Source organism: Diadema antillarum, unplaced genomic scaffold (genome assembly GCF_040938485.1).
Source record: "Diadema antillarum isolate AM-2024a unplaced genomic scaffold, OU_Dant_1.0 seq00001230_RagTag, whole genome shotgun sequence".
NCBI classification, from domain to species: Eukaryota; Metazoa; Echinodermata; class Echinoidea; order Diadematoida; family Diadematidae; genus Diadema; species Diadema antillarum.
Genome location: NW_027272018.1, coordinates 912,074 through 939,263, shown reverse-complemented (window position 1 = coordinate 939,263; position 27,190 = coordinate 912,074).

Below are 27,190 nucleotides of genomic sequence, written 5' to 3'. Positions count from 1 at the left end.
CAGAGGGCTAGCATAACGCTTTGTAAACGATATTTGCACCTCCCCTTCAATGCGAGACATGGTGAATCAAACCCATTTTGAAGCAATTCACGATAAAGGTATCTGCGACCGTCACTGGGATACCATAGGTCTCGATTTGTAGAGTGGTGTGGAGAGTTCGTATAGTGTTCTCTTCCAACTCGTTGGTATGAATATTGCATTTCAAAGATTTCTGTTGTGACTAGAATATTATGTTTGTTTGTTTGTTTGTTTGTTTGTTTGTTTGTTTGTGTGTTTTTTTTTAGATATACAGTGCGTACTTGTTCGTTAATCCGAATATTTTGTGACGTTATTTTGAAGGTTCGAGAGTTCGAAAATGGAATAGGGTTCCGTAATCCTAAAATGAACAAAGGGGTGTACTAAAGAACCTTGTTTCATTTTTGGATTAACGACCCTTCGGAATAATAAATCTTTTTTCATCTTCGTATCAACGAACCTTGGAATAACAAACCTTATTTCAATTTCCAATTAACGAACCTTCGGAATACCGAATCTTTGGAATTGATGAAACTTCGGAATAACTTAACTGTAACCTTCACGTTCAGTGTTCGCGTCTCGTTTAGACCGACTTCGTGGATCTAGCAAACGTTTTCTCCTTCAACGTTATGCGTACATCTCGATGGCCACATCAAAGAGACTGGCGGGAAAGACTACTCAGTCATTTCCTCTACCCTGTGGGGAGCCTATACCCTCTGGGTCTTGTCATCATGCTCCGTGTAGCCGTATGACCGGATACACCAGACATCTACTGACCAGTCAGGCGATCGACGTTCTCCGCAGTTATGACGTCATTTGCGAATGAAGACAACGAGCCTGGTGGTGCACATGATATCATATTGGATTATCTGGAGTTCGGTTCTGTTCCTTCCTGCCTTGCCAATCTATTTCCATGTAGCAGTAAACAACCAAAACATCATGGGAGCTGGATTCAGTGTGGATTGATTTAGTTTCACCTATACAGACTAGAGACCTATCCGCCATTAAATAGCAACGCTATAAAGGTGTCAGGTTGAAGTTATTGTCTCAAAGGGGCTTAAGTGGACTTTTTTATTCCCCTTCACAATTTTGGATCGTTTGTTTAAAGGTACTGTTTACCAATGGGAGCAGTGATTTGAAAAAAAAAATATTCGAAATATCACATTTGATGCATAATCATGTGTAGGTCAGTTGTATCACAAAACATTCTACCATAATTATATAACAATATATAAAAAATGATATAAAGCCTGAAATATAACGAGTTATATTCCACATACTAAGAATGTTGCAATAGGATTGGTACAGAGCTGATCACGTGATGAAGCGTAGTTTTGGCCATCACATCACCTGAGAAGAAAAGTTCGATACACTCTATGTTGATAGCACGGTGGTTGATAGTAAGCAAATAATCAACGTTGGTGAAGGTGATGGGACAAACTATCACTTCCGAGGCGATCTGGATGTAGCTATCTTTCCGAAGAGCAGCTGAGGAAAGATAGTGTACACATTCAGATCGCCGAGGAAGTGATAGTTTGTCTCATTGCCTGAAAGTAAAAGTTGATTGTTGGCTTTATATATCACATCTAGGGTCCTAGAAATTCCCATTTTATTCCACATCTGAAACCGTTTTAGCTGTCTTTAGGTATCCTGAGGGCTAAGGCTACCTGTGCGCGTAGATGACAAAACAATGAATTTCCTGCGCGCACCGCGCGGCACCGAAGTGAAAGTGCGTTGCACTGCGTACTATCAAGTGACCTAGGTAATGATAGTCCACAGTGCAACGCACTTTTATTTCGCGCGCACTCATCTTGCATTAGGACTGTGTGGACTGTGTGGAGATCAGCGAAACAAAAGGGACTATCAACATAGAGTGTAACGAACATTTCTTCTCAGGTGATGTGATGGGCAAAACTACGCTTCATCACGTGATCAGCTCTGGACTAATCCTATTGCAACATTCTTAGTATGTGGAATATAATCCCTTTTGTTTCACTGATCTCCACATGCACACTCCACACAGTCCTAACGCAAGATGAGTACGCGCGAAATAAAAGTGCGTTGCACTGTGGACTATCATGTGACCTAGGTCACTTGATAGTACACAATGCAACGCACTTTCACTTCGGTGCCGCGCGGTGCGCGCAGCAAAATTCATTGTTTTGTCATTTACGCGCACACGTAGCCTAAGCCCTAATGATACCTAAAGACAGCTAAAACGGTTTCAGATGTGGAATAAAATGGGAATTTCTAGGACCCTATATGTGGAATATAAAGCAAATAATCAACTTTTAGTTCCAGGCAATGAGACAAACTATCACTTCCTCGGCGATCTGAATGTGTACGCTATCTTTTCTCAGCTGCGCTTCTCAGATCGCCTCAGAAGTGATAGTTTGTCCCATCACTTCACCAACGTTGATTACTTGCTTGATATCACTATTTCTCCCACTAAACCATAACTGTAGACGGTTTAGTCCAGAAACATTTTTATCATAACTTTTGTTCACATTTTCTATATTCAACAATACTTAACATTGATTATGCTGGTTCAAATTTTTATATTGGTTGTTTCTATTCCCAACTCATATTTTAGAACTATTTTGAAGCACTAAAGCTGGATTTTTATTCCATCTGCAAATGGTACTTCCAAACCAGGGAGGTGTCGTCTCACCTCCCTGTTCCAAACACACCAACATCATTTTCACAACACACATGATTCGTCACCTCCATCCCGTCCTTTCTTTTTTTTTTATTGAAAAGTAAGGGATTGTAGAAGATGTGAATTTCTACTTCTCATGCACGTGATTCTACACTCATTAAAGCAAGCAAGGGGAGTGTCATTAACATCTAAATCACACGCAGTCAACAATGGATACATGGCCACTACCAGACATGGTCACACGGGACATGTATAAGCGTAAAAAGGATGTACACAAAGTGTCACAGTTGTTATAAGGGCGTGTGATGACTATTAAAGAACGACGAAGTAGAAAGAGAAGGAACTACAATGGTCAAAATCCTTGCGAATGCACTTGGGACTGATCTCTCCAATCTTTTAATGGCAAATTGGGTAGTGAGCAACTCGTGATTGGGAAAAGACAAGCTTGACGATACTATCACCATTATTTTCATTATTTGACCCTTGTTTCATTCCAATATTCCACTCAAATTACATTACATTCCGCGACAATTATTGTCGTAACGTAATTATGCGCTTCTAATTATTGAAGTGCAAACGTTTAACTTTGTTCAGATGTCCTTTTCACGTCACTGCTTAAGTTCTATTGAGTAGGCATATCCGATAACTGAATCAAGAAACTCGTGATGACAGCTCATTCAAACTTGAAGAAAAGAGCTGAGTTGAGACGATAGTTTATTTCCTTCCAAGCAGTCTGCTGCAGGTTGCATGTGTATGTGTGTATGTATATATCCACTATTGTGAGTATTGTGAGGTTTTGTTTTGTTTTGTTTTTTCTTTTTTTCTCTTCACCATTCTTCTGTTGTGTACACACGGCTCATCGAATAGTGCTTGCAAGTTGAACATTCTTAGATATGCCTGAAATTGTATCTTCTGTACTTCAAAATGATCACTGTTTATAATGACGATGTATATTTATTTATCATGTTTTGAGTGATCAATGTATGTTACAAGCCTAGCTTTTTAGTGGACCCTCTTTTTCCATACCTACTTTATTGTTATTCTTTAAAGCGTGCATAGGTGTTCGTAGTTATACTACTTATATTAATTATCTAATTATATACGATGCGATTAACTTTTCGATCTGTATTTCCCTTTTCCTTGATTGAAGTTAATCAAACAATGTGATTGTTTTATGCATGCTTTATATCATAGTAACTGTTTCATTCCTTGTTGGTGGGAAAATAAAACCTGAATTGAATTGAAATGAATTGAATGGAATTGAATTGAATTGTATTGAATTGAACTGAACTGAATGGCATAGTAATGACGACTGCCGTACTACTCAACTCATTGCGCAAGTGCCTCAGTCAGGAACGAAAGTGCCAACGAACGCGTGTAATGCGTACCAATTGCTGCTCCTCGCCCTCCCTTTAATTTTGTGCCAAATAAAGTCTTGAAACTCGATAGACATCAGTCCAAATTACAGATCTGAAGACAAAATGCTATATCCAAGCAGACGTTGCGTGCCCTAGCAGTACTAAATTGGAAGGTGGAACGTGGATTTTGGCCACGCGCGCGAGGCTAAATAGACACAGCTGAACCTAAAACAGGCTCATCAAGAGCGTATAACTCTCAAGGCTATTTCTCAAAAGATGAAACATGAAATTCAAACTTGTGCCCGTTGGAGAGTCTTGAAAAAATTGTTGGCACTTCCACGTGATTACACTGATGTTTAATTGTCACAGACGGATTCGATGCCTCCCATGAAGTCACATCGTAACCATTTATCTTTTCTGATCAAGATCACTCAGTATGTAAAAACTTTCATACGGTGACAGATATGAACGAACAAAACAAACAAACCAACGAAAGAACCACGGAAATAATCATAATTCTCCCTCTCTTTGTGTATATATGGGTGTGTGTGTGTGTGTTATTCAAGTTTACTCTTTATACTTTTTTCAAATAACTTTCTAATCCATTTTTTTTTTCAATGGCCATTGGGATAACCATGAATTGATGAGTAATGTCTCTAAAATTAACGTCTGCGTCAAGCGATGGCTTGTAACATTTCGACTATTTGCATCACGAATCTCGAAATAAATTAAAGTGTATATGCCTTGGAACAGAAAATGGAAAAGGATGTTAGCGTAGGCATGCAGGTGTACAATGATGACAGGACTTTTATTGTTGCGTCGTCATGATACCGTGCCATCGGGTCTCTGAAGCTGTCACCAAAGTGAAGGCTTATGAAATTGGTGCCGCCATCCCATCTCAGTTGTAACAAGGACGGACGACCGGTATACATAGTAGAATATGATGTGATAAACAGGCAACAAGTACATCAAACCCTTTACCTGAGACTCAAGTATATTTGACGCAACTGATCAAAGCTCGTCTCTGGTTAGCTGTTTGAAAACTACACTAAAAAAACAACAACATCGACAAGAGTAACTGATATAGACTAAATACTGCTGCGCCATTGAACGGATTGATTAGTTTTCCATCGGTGTGTGGCGGAGAGATAGCGAAGCAGGGCGTTCAACTCGCTTTGCCCCCGGTCCATCACAAAGTCCTAACCGATATATCGTTTGATTGCTTCGGGAAGTGTCTTCGGTAATCAGATAACATAGAAATCCTGCAAGCCTTCTGAGCGTGTAGGGGGAGTGTGCCGAGATGCGCAGACGACCTGCCCACGCGCTCGCAGAATTTCTTTTTTTTTCTCTCTCTCTCTTTCTCTCCTCTTTTCGGGGCTTGTCTTCATCGAGAGCGAGGCTGATAACGCGAACATATGTCACCCCTCGTCAAAACGCCTGCCACTGCCAAATGAGGACTCACATTTTGCGAAACAGCCTGTCCAATTTTCTTTTTTTTTCGCAGAGGAAGGCAGCATGACACTTTGGCAGAAGGAAAAATAATTAACGCATTGATTGGAGTTGATATGACAACACTTATCGCGGTATGGTCTCTTTCCCGTTTGTTTCGCAAACTATTAAGTGCATATACATATAAATTTAGCAGAATGTTTAGTTAAAGAGCATATGATATGCATCTATATACATGTATATATATATCATGTATATATATATATATATTATATATATATATATATATATATATATATATATATATATATACACTTACTTATTCATATTTATACACACACTGATATTTCCCAACTTAATAATGTACGGTGATCAAAACATGACTTGTATCATAATAAACAACCAACGACAATCAACAATTGTTAAGCAGAGTAGATATGTGATACCGTTGAAACGAAATCTAACCGTACTTACATGTATTTTAAAGTTTTATTATTGCTTAAGATACCCAACACCCTGATGAGTAAGCTACATTCCGCCCATGTCGAGTCCTCTTTTATAAAGCGATCGAAATGTGCAATGGGAAGTGGCGCGTTAACGATGGCATCTCGGTCGTACGACGATGAGTGGGCGTGTGATTATGCTCCGCTGGAAATCGCACGACCCGATTGGTCTGAAGTTTTTCCTTAATGGTATGGTGCGATGCGGCTCGTCCTTGTCCCTGTTAGACGTAAGGGTAAATGAACTTTCGCCCGTAAGATGGGTTATCAAAAGAGCGCGACTCGCATTAGGATGTGCAGCTGTCTTCAGCTGCTCCGATCTATACACTGTGATGCAACTCTTCAATGATTTCGCACCAAAACGTTGTTTTTCGTGAATCCCTTAAAGGGGATGGCTAGTAACTGATCAGTGGGAATCAGTGGGAATGCTGAGGGATGATTGTTCCAATCCTTGTGGGATTCATTTAAGAGTACATTATATATCTATTCTTGTGTGAAAATTATTTGCTTCAGAATGATCTCATATTCAAGTCATGTGCAGTTTAATGTTTCCAGGTAAGCGTCCCTGGTCAGTGACGGGGCATTAATCTGCACATTACTTGAATATGAGACCGTTCTGAAGCAAATAATTTTCACACAACAGTATATTTATAATGTACTCTTAAATGAATCCCACAAGGATTGGAACAATCTTCCCTCAGCATTCCCACTGATTCCCACTGATTGGTTACTAGCCATCCCCTTTAAGTTGACTACTCATCCAACATTTAACATGAGTGTATTACAGCATTCGAAAAGTCAGCAAAACTTCATGATATGATGTAGAATAACGGAACTCACAACGGCCCACTGATCATTACACACTTTGTACGCTTCACCCTCATCACATACAAGGATTGTCTTCTCCACACATCATGATAGGCAACGCTAATATGGATCCTGGTTGTACTTGTAAGTCGTGCTTACTTGCATAATTGGATGAAATAGACCAGGAATATTACTCATAACAGCTGTCGTCCCACTTCAAGTCTTGGGCAAGTCAACGCAGAGACGGTTCTCATTTCTTCAGCTAAAACTGCCATAACTTGTTGAAATGATTTTCATGACACCCTGATTTATTATACCTTTAACAGGGTGACACTAGTGTGGTAACACGCCGTGAGTGAGTGCAGATGATCTGGGATAATTGCGGCTGACTATACTTAATATTGTTACCGCCTTCGCATATATCTATGTACCGGTTTGTCAGAACTTACTACAAACATTTTCAGTTCATTTCATTTTATTTCATTTTATGTCATGTCATTTCATATCATACCATTTCATTTATTTCATTTTATTTCAGTTCATCTCATTTTATTTCATTTCATCTCATTTCATTTCATTTCATTTCATTTCATTTTCCAACAAAAATGCAATCGCAAATAAGCAAATAAACGCATGAATTATGTTACACTGTATCTTATATTAATCTATCAATATCTGTACACGCATACATAACATCCTTAAAAAAACCTGCCATTTTCTCCTTTGTTTCAAATATATTAAGAATGTTTTATCAACTTGAGTCACTCCTCCCCCCAAAATAATGAAAATTGACGAATTGCTGGGTTTTTACAAGACTACAACTGCGAGTACGATATTCGTGATAATAGAAAGTCTGTCACTCTGTTCGTCCGATCTTACACTTTGCATCAAAGTCATATCTTAAAGGGATGGTAAAGTTTTGGTTGAGGTGGGACTTCAGGTTTCCAACCTTTTTGTGAGATGATGAGAAACCTCTTTTGAAATAAGAAAGAACATACAATTTTAAAAGGAATTTACAGTTTATCTGATGAGAATTAGTTTTAAATTGGTTGAGATATTCAGAAACAAAAAGTTCCTACAAAAGGTGGGACACAACTTTTATTTACCATTTTGTTTTACGTTGTTTTTGGATATCTCAGCCATTTCAAAACCGATTTTAATCAAATAAGCTTTTGAATACCTCTTAAAATTGTATGCTCTTTCATGTTTCATATTAGAGTGATTTTTAACCATTTCGCAAAAAGTTAAAATCTGAATCCTCATCTTAAACAGAACTATGCCATCCCTTTCAACATGCAGTGAAATTGTAATTTTGAATGATATGATATACCACTGCAAGGTTATTATAAATGGACACTAATATGTTGAGAAGGATAAGATTTTTATCTAATTTTTTCAAGGAAGTTTTAGTGAAGTGAAGAAGTCTATACAAGTCAACGGGAAATGTGAGGCCATGACATTCGTTTCTGATACTCAATGTCCGATTTGAATAAAACGTATACCATTCAGTTTATTTTACTATACATGTACTTCGTTCATTAAAGGTGTGGTATAGTTGTGGTTGAGATGGGGATTCAGACTTTAATCGATTTTTTTTTTTGCGAAATAATCAGAAACCACTTAATCATTATGAAAGAGCGTACAATTTTAAGAGGTACTGAAAGTTTATTTGATGAAAATCCATTTTGAAATGGCCCATTATCCAAAAACAAAGTAAAACAAAGTGGTCCTAATAAAAGGTGGGACCCACCTTTTATTAGGACCACTTTGTTTTTAGATATCTTGGCCATTTCGAAACTGATTTTCACCAAATAAACTTTTAATTCCTCTTATAATCATATGCTTTTTATATTGCATACAAGTGGCTTCTCATTATCTAACGAAAACTTACAACCTGAATCCCCACCTCAACCAGAACTATACTATCCCTTTAACGTCAACTTCAAAGCATATCCAATGACATTTCTCTTTAACAAGTGTGTGTGTGTGTGTGTGTGTGTAGGTGTGTGTTCTTTAAACCTCATCCAAAGAATTTATTCCGCCTGTAGCAAGGAAATCACTTAAAACTGCTCTTCTAAAATGTTATTGAGAATCAATCATGTTGCTCTTCGCATTTTCTTGCGTAAATTAATGACCAATCGTGGCTGGCTAGGCGGTTCCCATTCAAGGGGAAACGAGAAATTTCCCTTCCTAAATACCCGTCAATTACCGCAACACTGAACCTTGTGTGATCATACTTTTAAAGCATGAATGATAAAATATATCTGTAATCGTGATATCACGTTTCAGTTTTCACGAAACGAAACAGATATACCTATTTATATATTTATACATTTTTAGGCATTTGGAGATGCTCAATGTTTTATCTATGACCCTTTTTTTTTCCAGTGTAGATGGGATATGAACAAATGTCATGAGACATTTTGATCAGTCGAGTACCAATTTACAAGCGTGTCCTATTAAAGGGCCATAGTGATTTTGATTGCTTTTTTCTAGTCCGGCAAAGTCTGACAGCTTGTACGCAGGTATTGTACGCTTGTTTTGTTTGTTTGTCTGTTGCTTGGTCATTCACTTGTATTGCTTTGCAAATGCCGAGTAAAGTGATGATGATGATTATGATGATAATAAATAATAATAGAAATAATGATAATAATAACAATAATAATTATAATAATAATAATAAAAATAATGATAATAATAATTATAATAATAATGATAAAATAATGCAAAAAAGTTCCGTCTTTGCAGCTCTTTATAACATAGATGGCGATTTTGTCTTTGATGAACGATGAAGCGAGTTTCAGGTCCGCCATCGAAAAAAAGTACAGCGCTGTATAGATGTATTTAAAGATGTCTTAAAGATGCATCAGATTATCAAGGGTCTTAAGTCTAAACATCTCATGGAGGGGGATGTTAAACTTGTGTTTTTAATTGCTGTTAATTTATGTCACTTCATGAGAAGAATCAGGCGATTAACAAGAGTACTACAGGTACCTCACAACAAGCAGTCGACACCCTCAAAATGAGTTGGTTTAATTATCAATCTGGAAGGTCATGAGACGTCTTAGGCTCGCGCTGATTGAAAGTGACGCATGGTTAGATTTTGAATCGAGAATTTGCTAAAATTTGAATATCGTAACAGTCCCAACTGATACTTGATTGCTATAGATTGTCACTCGGAGCATTGTATGTAGTGACTGTAGGATACATAACCATAGGACCACAATCTTCATATCGTGACAAGTTGGAATTCAACATGTGGCACAGCGTTCTGTTTAGACTACCTCCAGAACTTCACACAATTCGGTATGCACATAACATTCAATCGAAACAGCGCTCTCTTCCGCCATGTTAACATATAACATTCTGATTCTGATTAGGAAAAAAATGCAGCTCCAGTTTCGCTACGACCAAATCAAGAGACCTCAATCATGCCAATGGAAGTGCAACCCCGTGTTCTTCTGAATGAATACGTAATATTGATTTTTTTTCTCATAGCTTACATGACTCTATTTCTGCTCTATATGAACCCAAGACATGCATTTTTGTATGCTTTAGCATTGCTTGTTTTGCTAGTTACTGGAAATACTATATATCTTACTGCATGTTTTGTATGTGTTTACTGCACAATACAATTGTTCATGTTTATCTATATGTGTAATGTTATGTTTATCTATTTGTGTAATGTTATTTTATCATGTTAAATCACTTTGTTATACTTTGTTTTTGTGCTTTTGAAATTTCAATTCAATCAATATTTGATTGAATTATGCAGAAATAAGTCAAATCAAACAAACACATATGCAAAATCCTGGTTTATCTCTCTTTTTTCCTCTCTCTCTCTCTCTGTCTTCTTTCTTTCCTCATGTCACATGGGTGATTAGTAAGCACGTGGTGAGATTGGATACTCAGCCTTGTCTTCCTCAGAAGGCCCGATAATGTAGGGCAGAATCCCTTTAAACAAGTTTCTTTTTACACGAGATGTTATTAATAGCCCGCAAAATCACGGAATGTCGAGGAAAAGGTTGATATCGCCTTGATTAGAAGAGCATGCCTCATACATGTGTTTCCGTGAGTCAATGAGTGGCTGCCACTAGCAGCAAGCCTCAGGTACGTCATTTTTATGTTAGTAGGTCATGTTCGCGGTTTTTTTTTTCATTTTTTTTTAACTTTTGCATTTTCTTGTTTCAAAGTTGGATCAAATGATTCACTGCTGATCCCCTAAACCGCACTCGACTTTTCCTCTTTAGTAGGTTTGACATACAATTGTATTCCATCAAAGATGAGAACAGGGAGGGGGAGGGGTAACAAATAGGAGGGTAAAATACACCAAGAAACAAGATGTTTCGATGAAACACTGCATGAAGATTCCCCTTACTAAGGCCAAGTAAAAAAAGAAAGTAGTTTCTCGTCCGGGTTTTTTGAGCAAGGCGATGAGGGAGGTCCTTACTATTTGATATCTTACTATTTTTTCGAGGATTGTCAAAATGAAAGTAATATGTGTTTATATGTGTGATATAAACCACTTATCATTTAAGTGATGCACAATTTAAAACCAAATCTGATATTGCTGTTTATGCATGACAAGTATACCAATTTAACTACACTGTGACTGTATTCATTCAGTCATATCAAGGGTATATGGAAAAAAAATACGTTTGTTTAACATAAAATATACACATTTATGCATCACTTGTTGAACCTATGAATCCAACCATTATCTCTGGAAATGCATAGCATTATTTTTGCCTTTCAACACAACACAAACTTACTGAGTTAGATCTTTTCTCATATGAAAACTTATTCGCTCAAGGATTTAAAATGCCGCAGACAGTACTGCCAATTGTCAACCCTGTGAAACAACCACCTGATTTCCTTTTTACTGAAAGACAGAATACGAACCAGTTGAATACTATATTCACTATTTAAAGCCGTTCGTTGTGCACACGTGCGCTTGAGATCGGTTCTCTCCATCACTCCACGATTTTTTTTTCCAACTCCAGAACGCATGCTATGCTGGCTGGCTGGTCTCCTCTACTACAGGGAAACCCCGTTATAACGAGTTCGGTTATAACGAGGAACCGCTTATAACGAGGTGATCGCGTCGGTCCCGTTTTCCTTTGAGTGTAATGGCAGAACGAATCGGTTATAACGTGTTCGGTTATAACGAGATTCTGGTTATAACGAGGACAATTTCGGTAAATCATGATAAAGAAAAACATAAGCAATTTCATCGGATATAACGAGGTTCCATTTCTTGACCAAATTGCCGCTTTCAAACACGCGACAAATGAAACATTGGAAACCGAAATCTCGCTATCCACGTCTTTTCCCGTTTTGCAGAGAACCGTTCCTTCCATGTTTTCTTCTTAATCACGCGATAAGACACAGGAACACCTTCCGATATTCCTACTAATTATTAAACATAATCATTCGGTTTTCTTTTTCGCGAGAAACGCGTGCGTGATATGAGGTCAGACCACAGCGCAACGAGAAAAAAATAGATAACGCATTCAAAATCTTTTCATGTAGCGACAATAAAATTTGACCAAAAATGGACAATTGGAATGCGTGTGCAACTCATTATATCCTTTCCAATTTTAGTTCCGACTTCCAGTTCTTTTGCTGGTTTTGAGCAAATATGAGTTTGGATAATTAAAGCCGAAATAATAAAATCATCGCCCCGATCCCGCCGGGTGACAGTAGCGTTAAAATAGTTGAGTAACGCATGTTAACCTATACTTAATCGGTGTTCAGAAAAAGAAGCAAACGCATTTATTAGTTTGAACAGATCTGGATTTGTTCATTATCATTTAACAAATGATAATTTAAATATGAGTGTGTATGATCAAAGCAGAAATAAATAGTGAAATCATCGCGATCCTGCCAGGTGACAGTAGAGTAAAAATAGTTGAATAACGCATGTTAACCTACTTAATCGGTGCTCGGAAAAAGAAACAACGCATGTATTAGTTTGACTAGATCTGGATGTGTTCATTATCATTTAACGAATGATAATTTAAATATGAGTGTGTATGATTAAAGCCGAAATAATGAATGAAATCATCGCGATCTCGCCGGGTGACAGTAGCGTAAAAGTTGTTGAATAACGCATGTTAACCTACTTAATCGGTGCTCGGAAATAGAAACAAACGCATTCAACAGTTCAAGAACGGATGTACAAAACGCGAAGAGATTCTCGGAACAAAATAAAGAACGCATTTTTAATCCCTTCGAGCGCAACGATCATACATTGTATAAGATTACAGCCAAATGATTCATGAAATTATCGAATTCCCGCTGGGCACCAACAGCGTAAAATACCTCGCTAGTTAGCGGTAAACAACGCACGTATGTTACTTTGAAATCATCGCGATCTCGCCAGGTGACAGTAGCGTAAAAAAGTTGAATGACGCATGTTAGCCTAAATCAGGAAAGGGAAACAAACGCGTTTATTAGTTTGAATAGATCTGGTACAGATTTGCGTAAACAGAATGACAACCTCCCACATTCAATCCTGTCACATATTTTCAAGAACGGTCGTACAAAACGCGAAGAGATTTTCGGAAGAAAATAAAGAACGCATTTTTAATCCATTTGGGCGCAACGATCATACATTGTACATGTGTACAAGATTACATGAAATAATCGCATTCCCGCTGGGCACCAGCAGCGTAAAAATACCTAGCAAGTTACGGTAAACAAGGCCTGTATGTTACTCTACAGTATATATTTGCCCCCATATTTGCGCTGGTGTTTAGAAAAAGCTTAACAAACAAGAATTACAATAAAGAATTAACTTATCATTTCAGCCTCTATTTCTTCGTTTAATTCACAAATAATCTCCCTTTATTCTCTCAATAACAACGCTCAATAATTGTGTAATAACAACGCAAAGGATATGTTTAAGTTTCATTGATGGGTATATGACGTCATGCTTATGTTTGTCTTTGTTTTTAATGAGTATGGTTATAACGAGGTACCGGTTATAACGAGGTAATATCGCCGGTCCCACGGATCTCGTTACAACGGGTTTGTGGTTACATTGCGCAATCAATCTAGCAGCACATGAAGCGGGCAACAGCACGAGAGAAATGTACAGAAGGTGCTCAACGTCCTGAATACATCATGACGTACCGAGTGCGCTGTACATCAAAGCCCAGGCCCGCCCATCCAACTACAATTAACTGCATTGTGGGTCATTCCTTCTTGCCGAGCTCGCAGTGTGAAATGCATGCGTTATTACACATACGCACTACAGAAGCTACATCTACTACAGCTAAGTAGAGGACGCACGTAATTAGTAGATTGGCAGAATTTGAGAAAAAATAGTAAATATCTCGATGCGGCAACTGAAAATTGATGCTTTATGAATTTCTTGGTATTTGAGATTATTATTTGAGACTAAGACTCAAGATCTGGTGAACTGTGGTAGTATTAAAACTGATGAAGATGAGGATAAGAGATAAAAGTAATGGCACTATACTTCAAATAACACAGGAACATATGCCATACCACTCACTGCTATAGCGTTAAATTCAGTCGCAATCAATGCAGTAAAGTGATGATGATGATGATGATGATGATGATGGTGATGATGATGATGATGATGATGATAATGATGATGATCAGCTAATAAATATTGCCATTATTTTGATATCTTTAAAAAAGGGCGCTTTCATCTCGTGTCATGTCCGAACTCCAATTAGTTTGCGTGATACAAACTTATAGATGAAAGTACAGTAATAGTATTGAATCTCCAGGTGATTATGCTGTCGCTGAAGAAATATAGAAATATAGATAAAACAAACAGAAGAAAACATCTGAAAAATCATTGCATTTACTACCACACGTTTGTCATTAAAAGCATACGAGTAAAAGACCAATTAAAGATATGAAATATAAACAGATTTAAAGGAAAGAACGGCAAGCAGAAGAAAGTGAAAGAAATGTAGAGAAGGAGAGAAAGGAATTGAAAAGAAAGTTTGACTGTTGAGAGGTCATCGTACCTGTAACTGTTAAATTCTATATCGTTATCTCTCGGGTATCTGTCAGTTTGCGGCGGTGGGATGGTATGAAGGGGTAATGACACTATCTTCTTTGTTGTATTTTCGTTTCTCTCTTTTCCCTTTTTTTTCTGACACATGTTGCCTCAAACCCGCTGGCAATTCTGACGATATTGCTACAATGTGATGTGGCCACCTTATGAGATTTTTTTTTTCACGCCCTCCCGGACTAGCATTTACTAGCAATGTTTCACATCAACGTCAGTGTACAAGTCCCACTGGATACCCAGCTCGTACTGTAGTCCGTTTGGGAGCCATCTACTTTAATAGAAAGACCTCTGGGTGAAGCCCTTTGTCTTGGTCCTGATCTGGCTCGCTGGATCGTCGTGTCGTTCACGACGGGTCATGGCGAGCTCCCCCGACAATACCATGCGCATATCGGGGGCAAAATATCAGACATATAAGATTTTATTTCTCCCCCTCTTTCTCTCTTTTATTTAAAGTTCTCGCTATCCTTAGAGTATTTTTTGAAACTCGCAGCATGTGCAAGACAAAAATTCCCTATTATTTGGTTGGTAAAATTACATGTGGTGTTTTCCCCAACCCACCATTCCCCTTCCAGCACGAAGGCAAAACATAAAATAAAGCTTAAATAAAACAAAACGTCCGAATCGCTTGTGCAATGTGAGTAGATTGTCTTAAAACAATCGATAACATTTGACAATTAATTTAATACAGTCCAATAAAAGGAAAGATCAGCTTTTGAATCATTATATATATTTCAAAAAAGCTATTATAGCTAAACTCAATATTATTGAGTTTCATGAGATATTTCATATTATGAGAGAAGAAAGAGAAAACATTCCCTTCATACGCAGGAATTAAAAGTAGGACTGTGGAAGAAGACGAACTTGAAGAGAGAAAGCAAGCTCGGATAAGTAACTCCTTAGTTATTCAATTGAATAAATGGAAATAATTGAACAATTTGATACCCTGTTGATTGTATTCCTTTTTTCTTACTTTTTGGTCTTATCTTATCCTTGATATTTTTACATGGACGTGAAGAAGAAATAAGACCGCTGATACAGCCATCTGTTCACCATCCTCGTATTGCTATCATTCTTACTGTTATCGTATTTCAGGGGCTTTTTCGGGTGGGGCAGAAAAATGCGGGCTTGGGAAAGTGAACTTGAAGTAAAGAATTATTTTTTTTAAAGTATGTTTTAGGGGGAGGGAGGGAAAGGGGAGGGAAAAATCTTAATCCTTTTTAGGAAAAAACAGAAAAAACAATCTTAATTCATTATTGATTCTATGTGTACTTTACCATTATGTGCATGGCACTTTATTTGATGTTCTGTTTTTGAGACAGTCTTGAGCAAGCTATTTCACTGAAACTATGCTACATTTTGCATTAAATATGACGGAAATTATACTTTTCTTTGAGAATTTTGAAATATAAAATGACTAAACTATACATATAGCTAACTCGGTATACCAAAATAATTACTCCTTGCTAAGGAATGTTTCTTCTTTCCTATCAAACCTGGATTTTTTTTTTTTAATTTTTACGGTCTTGGGTCAGAGAATGCAATCAATTATAAGTACATCTATTGTCTTGTCACAGTAAACGTAGTCAAGCAAATTCTGCTATCGTGTCCATTGCTGTAGAATCATGTATTTGATACGTAAATAAATATTTGATCTCTTTTATTACAACAGTGTACTTAATGTAGGCCCTACTTTATGTTTATGATGAAATTATTATGTGCCAAGTCAAGAATAGAGGCTGCAATTACCAAATCTAGACAGGTGGTAGTTCAGAAAGACAAAATGCCACGCTCCACTTTACATTCTAACGAATGATTAAGCGTATTAATATCTTAAGTGATTGCAATGGCCGAAGTTAAAGCACTGGTGTAGATATAGCAGATGTTTGCAACATTTTTGTTTGCAATTAATAGGTAGCCGTTAGTGACAAGAATGCTCTTTCAGCGGAAAACATATATAGTGTTATAATACCTTTCCTAAATCATTGATATGCCTAGGATGGTCGGGCAAAGGCCAACAGGAAAGGGGATGTGAAACTTTCTTTTCTACTCTCCCTCGGCACCAATCAACTAGACTGATGAATCTTAACAACTGGAGAACTCTCTTTTTCGTCCAAGGACAATTAGAAGGCAATGCCATTCTTTTGTTTAATCGTGATCCAACTGCATAAAACTCACCAAGACATAAAGCTTCACATTATCATAAACTGCCAGACCTTTCCAACTTACTCATTTATTGCTTAACCCCCACACAGACTATTATCTATAAGCACCCTTGACATCAAGCACAGGCAGGTTGCCAGTGGTATTGGCTGGGTTAAGACAACGTCATTGCGCTATGATCTCTTCACACAAGTAGGTTCCGTCTTTTTCCCCCTCACAGATAATACCCCCATTCAAACATTCCGCCGCCACACGTGTAGAAGGCACGACTGTTACAGTCGTTCATTCCTCTTCTTATTTTTCTCTTTGTCAGGGCAACACAACGATTGGATAAGGCTCAAATGTATACCTGTAGCGGTACCTGAAAAACACGCGAGACAGTCATCAGGATCGCAATCCAAACTGAAGGCAGCGGGAGCGGTCGGGCGTCAACGTGACAAGTTCGACGGCATAGCTGTCATGGACAATTATCACGCGGCGAGAGCCAACACGGGATCACACAGGAGGGACTGTCAATTCTTTTTTTTTTTTTAGCCTTCTAGGTGGCGCGCAAAAACGAGAAACCTTTACCCCTCAGATATAAACACCAAACAAGTCATTTTGCTTCAATTCGCCCCATTGTAATGTGCACCATCTTCTCACGAATCAAGAATACTCCCTACTTGCTCTCAGGATAAGATAACCGCTGGCGGCCTGTCGTAGAGGCTCACCGTACAGGTAACCATGTTTTGACGCCTGGTAAGAGAACCTAGTGAGCATGAATCATTCATTGACCCAAAAAGTCAGACGAGCTCTCACAACTCTCTTGCTAGTCTTCTCGGACCTGAGGAGTCGAGAAGACGAGATCTCAAAACCCGCCTTTTCGTCTACTCGTTTCCGAGAAATCGAGAAGACGAAATTTCACTACTCGCTAAATTTCTTGTCTTTTCGAACCCGAGAAGTCGAGAAGGCGAGATCTTATAAAGCGCCTTCTCGCCTTCTAGGACCCGACGAGACGAGAAAACGAGTTCCAACAACCCCCTTTCTCATCTTCTCGGGTCCGAAAAGATGAGAAGACGAGATCTGATATCTCGCCTTCTCGGCTTCTGGTACCCGAACAGCCGAGCAGAAGAGCTCTCACAACTCGTTCTTCGTTTTCTCGGACCAGAGCAGCCAGTCGGCAAGACGAGATCTGTTATCTCCCCTATATAGCCTTCTCGGACCAGAGAAGACGAAAGATCTTACAACTCGCTATATCTCGCGAAATCACCGTGGCACAGCTTGGTTCAAGTACGGTCACTCTGGGTATCCCGCTTTACATACACATGTACACAGTCTACTTGTCTTGAAATAAGTTCATCGCCATCAGGAACAATAAGAACAATGGTTACAGCTCGTTCTAAACACTAAACAAAAAGTAAGTTCCCCCTAAAACAAACCTGTGTAATCTATGAATCGGGAACCTCTGAGGAAATCTGAATACAGGATCATGTAGTTATATTTCTCGGCTACCTGTCATGTGAAATTCAGTGGATATCACTGGGTCACGCTTGAGTGAGCATGACTTAAAGTCAAATTTCAATTTTCCAGGATAAAAAGGCATGCAACGTATAATTTATGTGCTTCTTATCGTACCATGTGACTTGTGCAAAAAATTTCACGGTTGAGTGAACACGAGGTAAAAATTACCGAAATGGCCGATTTGACATGTTTCTCGTGGTAATTTCTATCAATTGAGATTGAATTCATGTGTTGAACAGTTTTTACAAACAATTCACGTAATTTCACGGTTGAATGAGCACATCAAAAACAAAGAAAAATAAAAAATTAAATTGTGCAGTAAGAATTGCGATAAATTTGCGCACTGAAATCAATTGTTTTAATGCTTTTTGTATTGTGTTAAATACCACTGTGCATGACAGTGATCACCTGACATTTTAGTCACGCTTCAATGAGCATGTGGGGCTGGAAAACTCTTTTTTACCCTATATAATAAAAAATATTCATTGTTTTTCATGTTTTAGTTGATATGTTGGGAAATTACTCTGATTTCAATGAAAAAATAACATTTCGATAAAAAATGACATTGTGACATGCTTCAGTGAGCACATAAGATGAGCAAAGTGTGCAGGTCTAAACCATTTTCGTGGCTGAAATTCCCATAAGATTTACATTTGTTTGGTTTTGAAGACGTGTTCAGCGGTGTTAGTGGATAGAGCCTAAAAAAGTCAGTGCAGATGCTCCCCAATCTGTGTTATATTGCCATAACGATCGCATAATAGTCTACCAACATTTTAAGAAACTATCATCACCATCACAATAATCAACACCACATGAACAACAAAGGCCACTACATGTTTCTCACCACAATCAATATCTGTCTCCAGACTCTCCATGCATATGTGCAGCACGGAAGGATATTGATGTTGAACAAAAGTGAAATTTGGTACCATGTCAATGATTGATTGCATTTATTTTCCCTGTTAGTTAATGCATGACTTCATGACTTTACAAAGATGAAGAACTTAATGCCAAAATTAGTATTCATTAGCGAGAACAAAGGCCCGAAGATTTAATTTGCATAATTTCTCATCTCTGCTCCAACAGGGAGATTTCATCAAACTACAGTCAGACCAATTTCCCCACGAATACTTCAACATTTAATCAAAGGTAGCCATGGATTAGAAGGAGGGTTTCCGGCACCATGTACCCTTTGACGTGAAAAATATTTGAAGGAATGCCAAGGATCACTGAGACACTTATATCGGTCCTAAACGCAATAATGAAATGTTTTTCAGTTGATTTTAAATGCAGAAGATCAATGCAACACCTGCTGGATGGTTTTAATAAGATGAATCATTGTTTAATAATGTGGTCATTCAACCGTAAAATAAACCACATTGCGTGCAAAAGCCATTGTTAGCTTTCAAAAGCATAAATTCCTCCCCTTCATATGAACTTACCATGGGGATTATGGCCAAACTGCCAATTTTTCATTATGTAGGTTAAAAAAGGGGTTTCCAGCCTCACGTGCTTATTGAAGCGTGACTGAAATGTCAGGTGGTCACTGATATGCGTTTGGGTATTAGCACAATATTAAAAAGCATCATACAGTTGATTTCAGTGCCCAAAATTATCGCAATTCTTACTGCACAATTTAAATTGTTATTTTTCTTTGTTTTCAATGTGCTCATTCAACCGTGAAATTATGTGAATTGTGTGTAAAAACTGTTCAACACCCGAATTCAATCTCAATTGATAGAAATTACCACGAGAAACATGTCAAATCGGCCATTTTGGTAATTTTCACCCCGTGTTCACTCAACCGTGAAATTTTGTGCACAAGTCACATGGTGCGAAAAGAAGCACATAAATTATACGTTGCATGCCTTTTTATCCTGGAAAATTGAAATTTGTTCTGATATCACCAATTCAAAGTTGCAAAATTGGGCTTGTGAACTTCAAAAAGTGACCATTTTGACTTTAAGTCATGCTCACTCAAGCGTGACCCAGTGATATTCACTGAATTTCACGTGAAAGGTAGCCGAGAACTTCAGCTACATGATCCTGTATTTAGATTTCCTCAAAGGTTCCTGATTCTTAAAATATTGATGTTTGTTTTAGGGGGAACTTACTTTTTGTTTAGTGTTTATTTTAGGTCCTTAATATTTATTGTTTTTGATTTATATCAATGAAATTGTTCAAAGTTCTACTATGTTTTAAGTATGTGATGTATGCTGATGATACTACTTTATTTTATACTCATCCAAGTTTGATTGATATTGAGATTAAAATTAATCAGGAGTTAGATAAAGTTTGTAATTGGTTTAAAGTAAATAAATTAATTGTTAATTTTGTTAAGACAAAATATGTTATATTTCACCGTAATGTTTGTGATGATAAATATATTTCTGATGATGTGCTAAGTTCTATGGATTCTGTTCCTCTAAAGAAAGTTGATTCGGTAAATTTTCTTGGTGTTTATATTCAGAGTAATATGCATTGGGATGTACATATAACGAATGTAGCAAATATGGTATCTAAATGTGTAGGCATATCATACAGATTGAAAAATATTCTTCCAGAGTTTGCACTTTTTTTTGCTGTATAATACATTTATGCTTCCTATCTTAATTATTGTGTATCTGTATGGGGCAAATATAATAAAACAAAGATAGAAGTTTTACATAAATTGCAGAAAAAAGCATTACAAATATGTTCTTGTAGTCATTATCTTGCTAATTCGGCTCCTCTTTTTCGTAAATTTAATACTTTGAATATATTTAATTTGTATACTTATAATACCGCTGTTTTGGGATTTTATTATTTCAAAGATATGTTACCTCATAATATTTCATGTATGTTTTCCACTAATAATGAAATTCATAAATACAATACACGAAATTGCAATAGATTTCATATGTGGGTAGTAAAAAACAAATCTGGTTTCAAACTCCGTACGTCACCAATTTCCGTTAATATGGTATTCGATTCCTAGAGATATTTGTTCACGCAATAGCCTGTCCTCAGTTAAGAAATTTTTAAAAATATGCCTTCTAGCAAATCACACATAGTCAATCTATCATATCATTTGTCTTATGTTTTTGTTTTGTTATGTTGTGTTTTGTTGTATTTGTTGGTTTTCTGTCCATGTCTACACTTTGTACCTTAAAAATCAATTATTTTGTGCATAATCGTAAGGGAACTTACTTCACAAGGACTTTTTGGCTTTATTCAAGTTCTCTTGTTTCATTTTCACTGTTTTATGTAAATGATTGATTATCTTTTTGTTCTGTATTGTAAAATTCAATACTGTTGTATTGTTTTATCCGAAAATGAGATGAATAAACGAATTGAACTGAATTGTTATTCCGAAGGTTCGTTTTTCTGAAGGCTCTTTAGTCCGAAGATTCGTTATTCCGAAGGTTCTTTGTTCCGTATTTCATTTTCGGATTAACGAATCTTCGGAATAACACCACAAATGTTCGGATTAACGAACCTTTTTTCTTTTTCGGATTAACGAACCTCTAGGTATAGGGAATTTGTGTGTTTCAGATTAACGACCCTTCGGAATAACGAACCTTCGGAATAGCGAACCTTAGGAATAACGAACTAACGACAACAACGACAACTACCACCACCACCACCACTACAGCTACCGCAACTACAATAACGACAATTGTCACCACTACCACTATACCAACACCACCACCCCCCACAACAACAAAGGCAACAACAAAGGATGATACAATTTACGATATGCGTTCTACTTCCGTGGATGTTGGTTCTTGGTTTCATGTACATGAATTTAAGTTTTGGTTCTGCCAGGGCATTTGCATGTTTGCAGTATTATCATGTATATAAACCATACACTGCAAAAAGTCCGGTGTTAAATAGTGAACACCGAGCTGGTGTTAAATTTTCGGTGCTCATTTATGGTGTTAAGTTAACACCTCTGGGTGTCATTTCCAAATATAAAACTGTTTTTTGAAGAGTTTCTTAGTAACTGCACTTCTTGTTGATTTTTAATTTAAACAAGACGATCAAGAATTTTACATCAAAATACTAGATTTTTGAAAAAATGTGAAAATAAATTTACACCACAGTAACACCAGCTGGTGTGCTCTCTTATTGAAGCTGGACGGGTGTTAAACCATTGATATTAACACCAACAAATATCAAATCAACACCATGTGGTGTCATTTTTGAATTAACACCAGTACAGTGTCAAAATAACACCAGGTACAGTGTCAAATTAACACCACAAAGTGTCAGGTGAACACTTTTCAACACCATCACAGTGCATTTTCTACACCTGTGGTGTGGTCCTCTATTGAAGTTTGATCGGTGTTAGATTTAACACCCATGGTGTTAAATCTAACACCGATGTTTTTTACAGTGTACAAACTCACGAGTACACACGCTTAAACACAAGAGCGCAATTTCGAACCTTGCTCTACATTTAAAATCTCTACAGGTTTTCCTTTACTGGACTATCACCTTTCATCCATGGAGAAATTCTACTGATAAATCATGGCCATACAGAATTGCCAAATTTCATAATATGTCTTTGTTAAACCAACGCAATTTATGAGTCATTGCAATACATGTCGGCGATTGAATGAAAACGATATGTAGTTTTTCCCATGACAAAACATTTTCGAGTCTTCAAAATTATTAGAAGGAATGCATTTTTTAGTGAAAGCAAAAGGATGGTTTCTGATATTCTCTTCGATGCTAATATCTGAGAGTTTGATGATTTGCGTTGCGGACGGAAATGCGATTTAGGCAAGTATCGCGCAGTAAAATCGGGTACTCACGAATGAGACGTAAAAATATTGGGGTGTGTGTATAGTTTTGGGCTTGGAGTTGATGAAGAAGCTGAAGTGGAATACTCAAGTTTAAGGTATCGTTTGGGGACGAGGGTCTAAAAAGTGGTTTCACCGGATTAGTCATTGCTGCACATGTGTAAAATGGCTGTCATCTTGGCCGTGAGATCGTTTGAAAGTTTGTATAAAGATCAACACTGCTACGATTGTCATGATTGTCATTTCTAGGAAAACGTCGCGTCATCTTATGACAAAACGAGTTATAGACGTCCTTTCGAAGGCGAAATTTGCTCAACGTTCTCAGACCGCAAGTAGCGGGGAAGCTGTCAGCATTAGGGGGGCAGGCCACTGTTTCGGCAGTGATGAAGCCATTTCTCACGATCTACAACGCATAGCTAGGCGTCGATAATACTGATGAGCTATCCGCGAACTGATTACAGCATCACCATGTGAATCAGGGTGCAGCTTCAACAAGGTAATTTGACTTTTTACAGAGACCTTTTTTTATCGTTTTCCTGTTCGTCTTGGTTTAAAAAGAAAAAAAACACACTAAGAGACAACTCATGATTAGAAAATGCGCCCTTGGTGATGTTTGTCTCTTTTTAATAGGTAAAGGTAAATGTCAAGATCACTTGCCCGTCATCGGCACAGATGTATAATGAGACAAGCCACAAAGGGTAGCCACATAGGAACAGTAAGCCTACGCACAGCGTTACATCACGAAGACAATGGGAGCGGAACGAGGCGCGGAGTGCGACATCGTCCTTGGATCGTCGATACAGTAATGTGCACGCGCTCTCTTCCAAACGTGACGTCCACCGGAAAAGATATGTTTCTCCTTGAACGAACACGCAAACACACACACACACACACACACACACACACACTTTTTTTTCAAATAACATTTATTCAATTCGAATCAAATAATACAAAATAATATATCAATTCTCGTTGGTATTACTGTACAATATTAAGGGAATAAGTCTTTTAAAGGTATTACTGAAATAATCATACATTTAATGTTTCAATTTAACAAAATGATAATTTATGGCAATGATACAGCAATGACCGAAGAAAAAAATGAAAGTATATCATATCTAAATAAAACCCATCCCCCTAACCTCACTACTCTTCTTAACCATAATTTTATTATAATATACAACTTTACTATACACTACCCCCCACCCAAAAAAAAAAAGCATAAAGAGAAACTCACTCCGCTCACACATAATCAATTATCCATCCTTTCCTTCCGTCCCTACTCATTGCAATTTTACTATTTTACTACCTAAACACAAACCACACCTAAAACACAAACCACACACACATACACACACACACACGCACACACACACACACACACACACACTGTAACGGCATCGATTCTCCGTGACAGAGCTAGCAAATAGTAGATCGGTGCCCCCTTGCAACATACGAGTCTTGCTATCCCATGTTGAAATTGAACTACGTACAGTCTTGTATATGACTACATTTAAACTGAAGTAACTTTTCTTAACAGCTCCAAAGCGAAAATGATCTAGAATAATCATTACATCTCAACTCAATCAATTCATTTCCTGAAGTTCTGTCATAGTCATTCTTGTCGGTTTTACCATCATCATTATTCTCATCATCTGTTAGTACCGTCATTCTTACTGGCAAGATATTTCTCATTTTGGTATTAACCCATTCAAGATCACTTCTTTCAATGCCGTGGACTCGTCATGGAATGTAGCTGTTCCAGGTATTGACAGAGTTAATCAGCTGGGAGACAGACAGACAGACAGACAGACAGTCAGACAGACAGACAGACAGTGGTAGGGATGAAGGTATGTGAAACAAAAATCATTTACAATGAGATTGAACGAGGGGAAAGGTTGTTGTCATTGAAATTGATGAAGGACCATGTAGTAATCACGATTCGAGAAGCAATCATTCATACAACATAATGGTACAACAAATTCTGACCTTCACCGATCATAAAAATTTGATATATAGATATGTAGGCCCCTAATCATTTAAAGTATTTCAACAGAACTTTATCCCTGAAACCAACAGGGACCTATTTCCTGAAAAGATCTTCGTAAAGAGCTGTAAGAAAATTGATATCATTGCTTGTAATTCAAATGTATAAACATGTACAGTCAAACCTGTCTATAGCAGCCATCCAAGGGAAACGACAAACTTGGCCACTATAGACAGGTCGGTGGCCATTTTCATTTCAAGACTTTCATTGTATAATAGCATGTTATTCTTAAAAAGAAAAAAAAAAGCAAATAGGTTTGCATGAGCAGTTATAATATGGGGATTTTTTTTACATTTTACATTTACAATTAACTTCATTTTAAATTTCATTTTAGCCTACTTCTGTTCTTTTGATGTTTAGAATAACATTTCGAGCCTGGAGAACTGGTTCGTACTGGTTTTGCATGAATGGGGTTCACGAGTGAGTTCGAGGGGATCGATAATGTGCGAAGCTGAAGTAAACAACAAACAATACCCAGACAATTAACATCTTATTGTCCTTATTCAAAGGTGGTTTATTCACTAATTAGTCGGTATTTTGGAATAATTCTAAGATGTCACTAGGAGCTGTCTTTGCCTTTGTAGCGTCTATTCAGGGCGGCATTACTGAAGCATAGACTAGCCAAGTTAGTGGTAAGTCAAGTTAGCGGTAAGCAGCTCTGTCAATCATGTCTGTGTGATTGTGACAGAGCTAGGATTCGGTACAATTCACGCAATGAAAGTTAAAGCCAACATATTCATGGCTGATTTAACGGTTCAATTGATTTTTGGCCGCTATAATACGCAGTTCTACATATTCACCACGGGATACAAAATGAGTGGCCGCTGGTCGCGCCTGAGACAGGTGACCGCTATATAAAGGGTCTATAATACAGCAATTTTGTACAGGGAATTTTTCAGTGGCCGCTCCAATCAGGCGGCCGCTAGAGACGGGTGGCCGCTCTGACAGGTTTGACTATAATTCGCAAATGTCGTGAAATTAGTACGTGAAGCAGCGCCCCGATCAGAAAGATTTCAGTCTCGGCTCAGCGTTCGATTTTATGTATACAACGAAAATGCTGTGAGCATCATGTCACTGTAAATGCCACTTCAGGATATGAATTCTGACAATATCTCTAATCACAAAATACGATAAAAACTGAGAGCGGAGGAAAAAAATATTCAAAACATGTTGTATACTTTATCAATTCATTATGTGTCACATCACAAATTGCCAGAGGGTGGGGTATAGTTAAGGGGATGGTCTGAGGTTTTGAGGAGTAACACAGCTTCATTAACATCAACCGATGATTAGTGTTGCAAGCAAGGTTGAAAATTTCGCGCCTAGATCATCTCTTTTGCAGGATTAATTGCTCACTCCCACGCACATCGTCCAGGTCTTAGCTTTGCACGAAACGTTTGTTTATGCCCAAATCCTCATATCGTGAGGATATGCAGTGAACAAAGACTATACACCGAGTCACCGTGTCGTATTTGACAGGAGAGGGTAGGGGGAAGGGGGCGGGGGGAGGGGGTAAGCTACACACCACCACAAACCAAACTGTTCGCAAAGTAAAGGGAGATATCCCATTCATCACGGCAGCTTGTCTAATATTTCCCCCTCCATAACCGTGCTCGTCCAATGGCGTTACGTGTCACACTTCAGACCAAACCATGTACTTGTAACTTTCTAGAACCATTTCTTGACCACATGAGATGTCCTACGCCGGTCAAATATTTTTGGCCTTTGCTACCTCCTTCTTCTTCTTCTTTTTCTTCTTCTCCTTAACCTATTTTGACGTTAGATAGGAAGTATTTAATTAGAACTTGCTTCTTTTCTATCACCCTGTCTGAATCTTGAATCATAGAAGGGT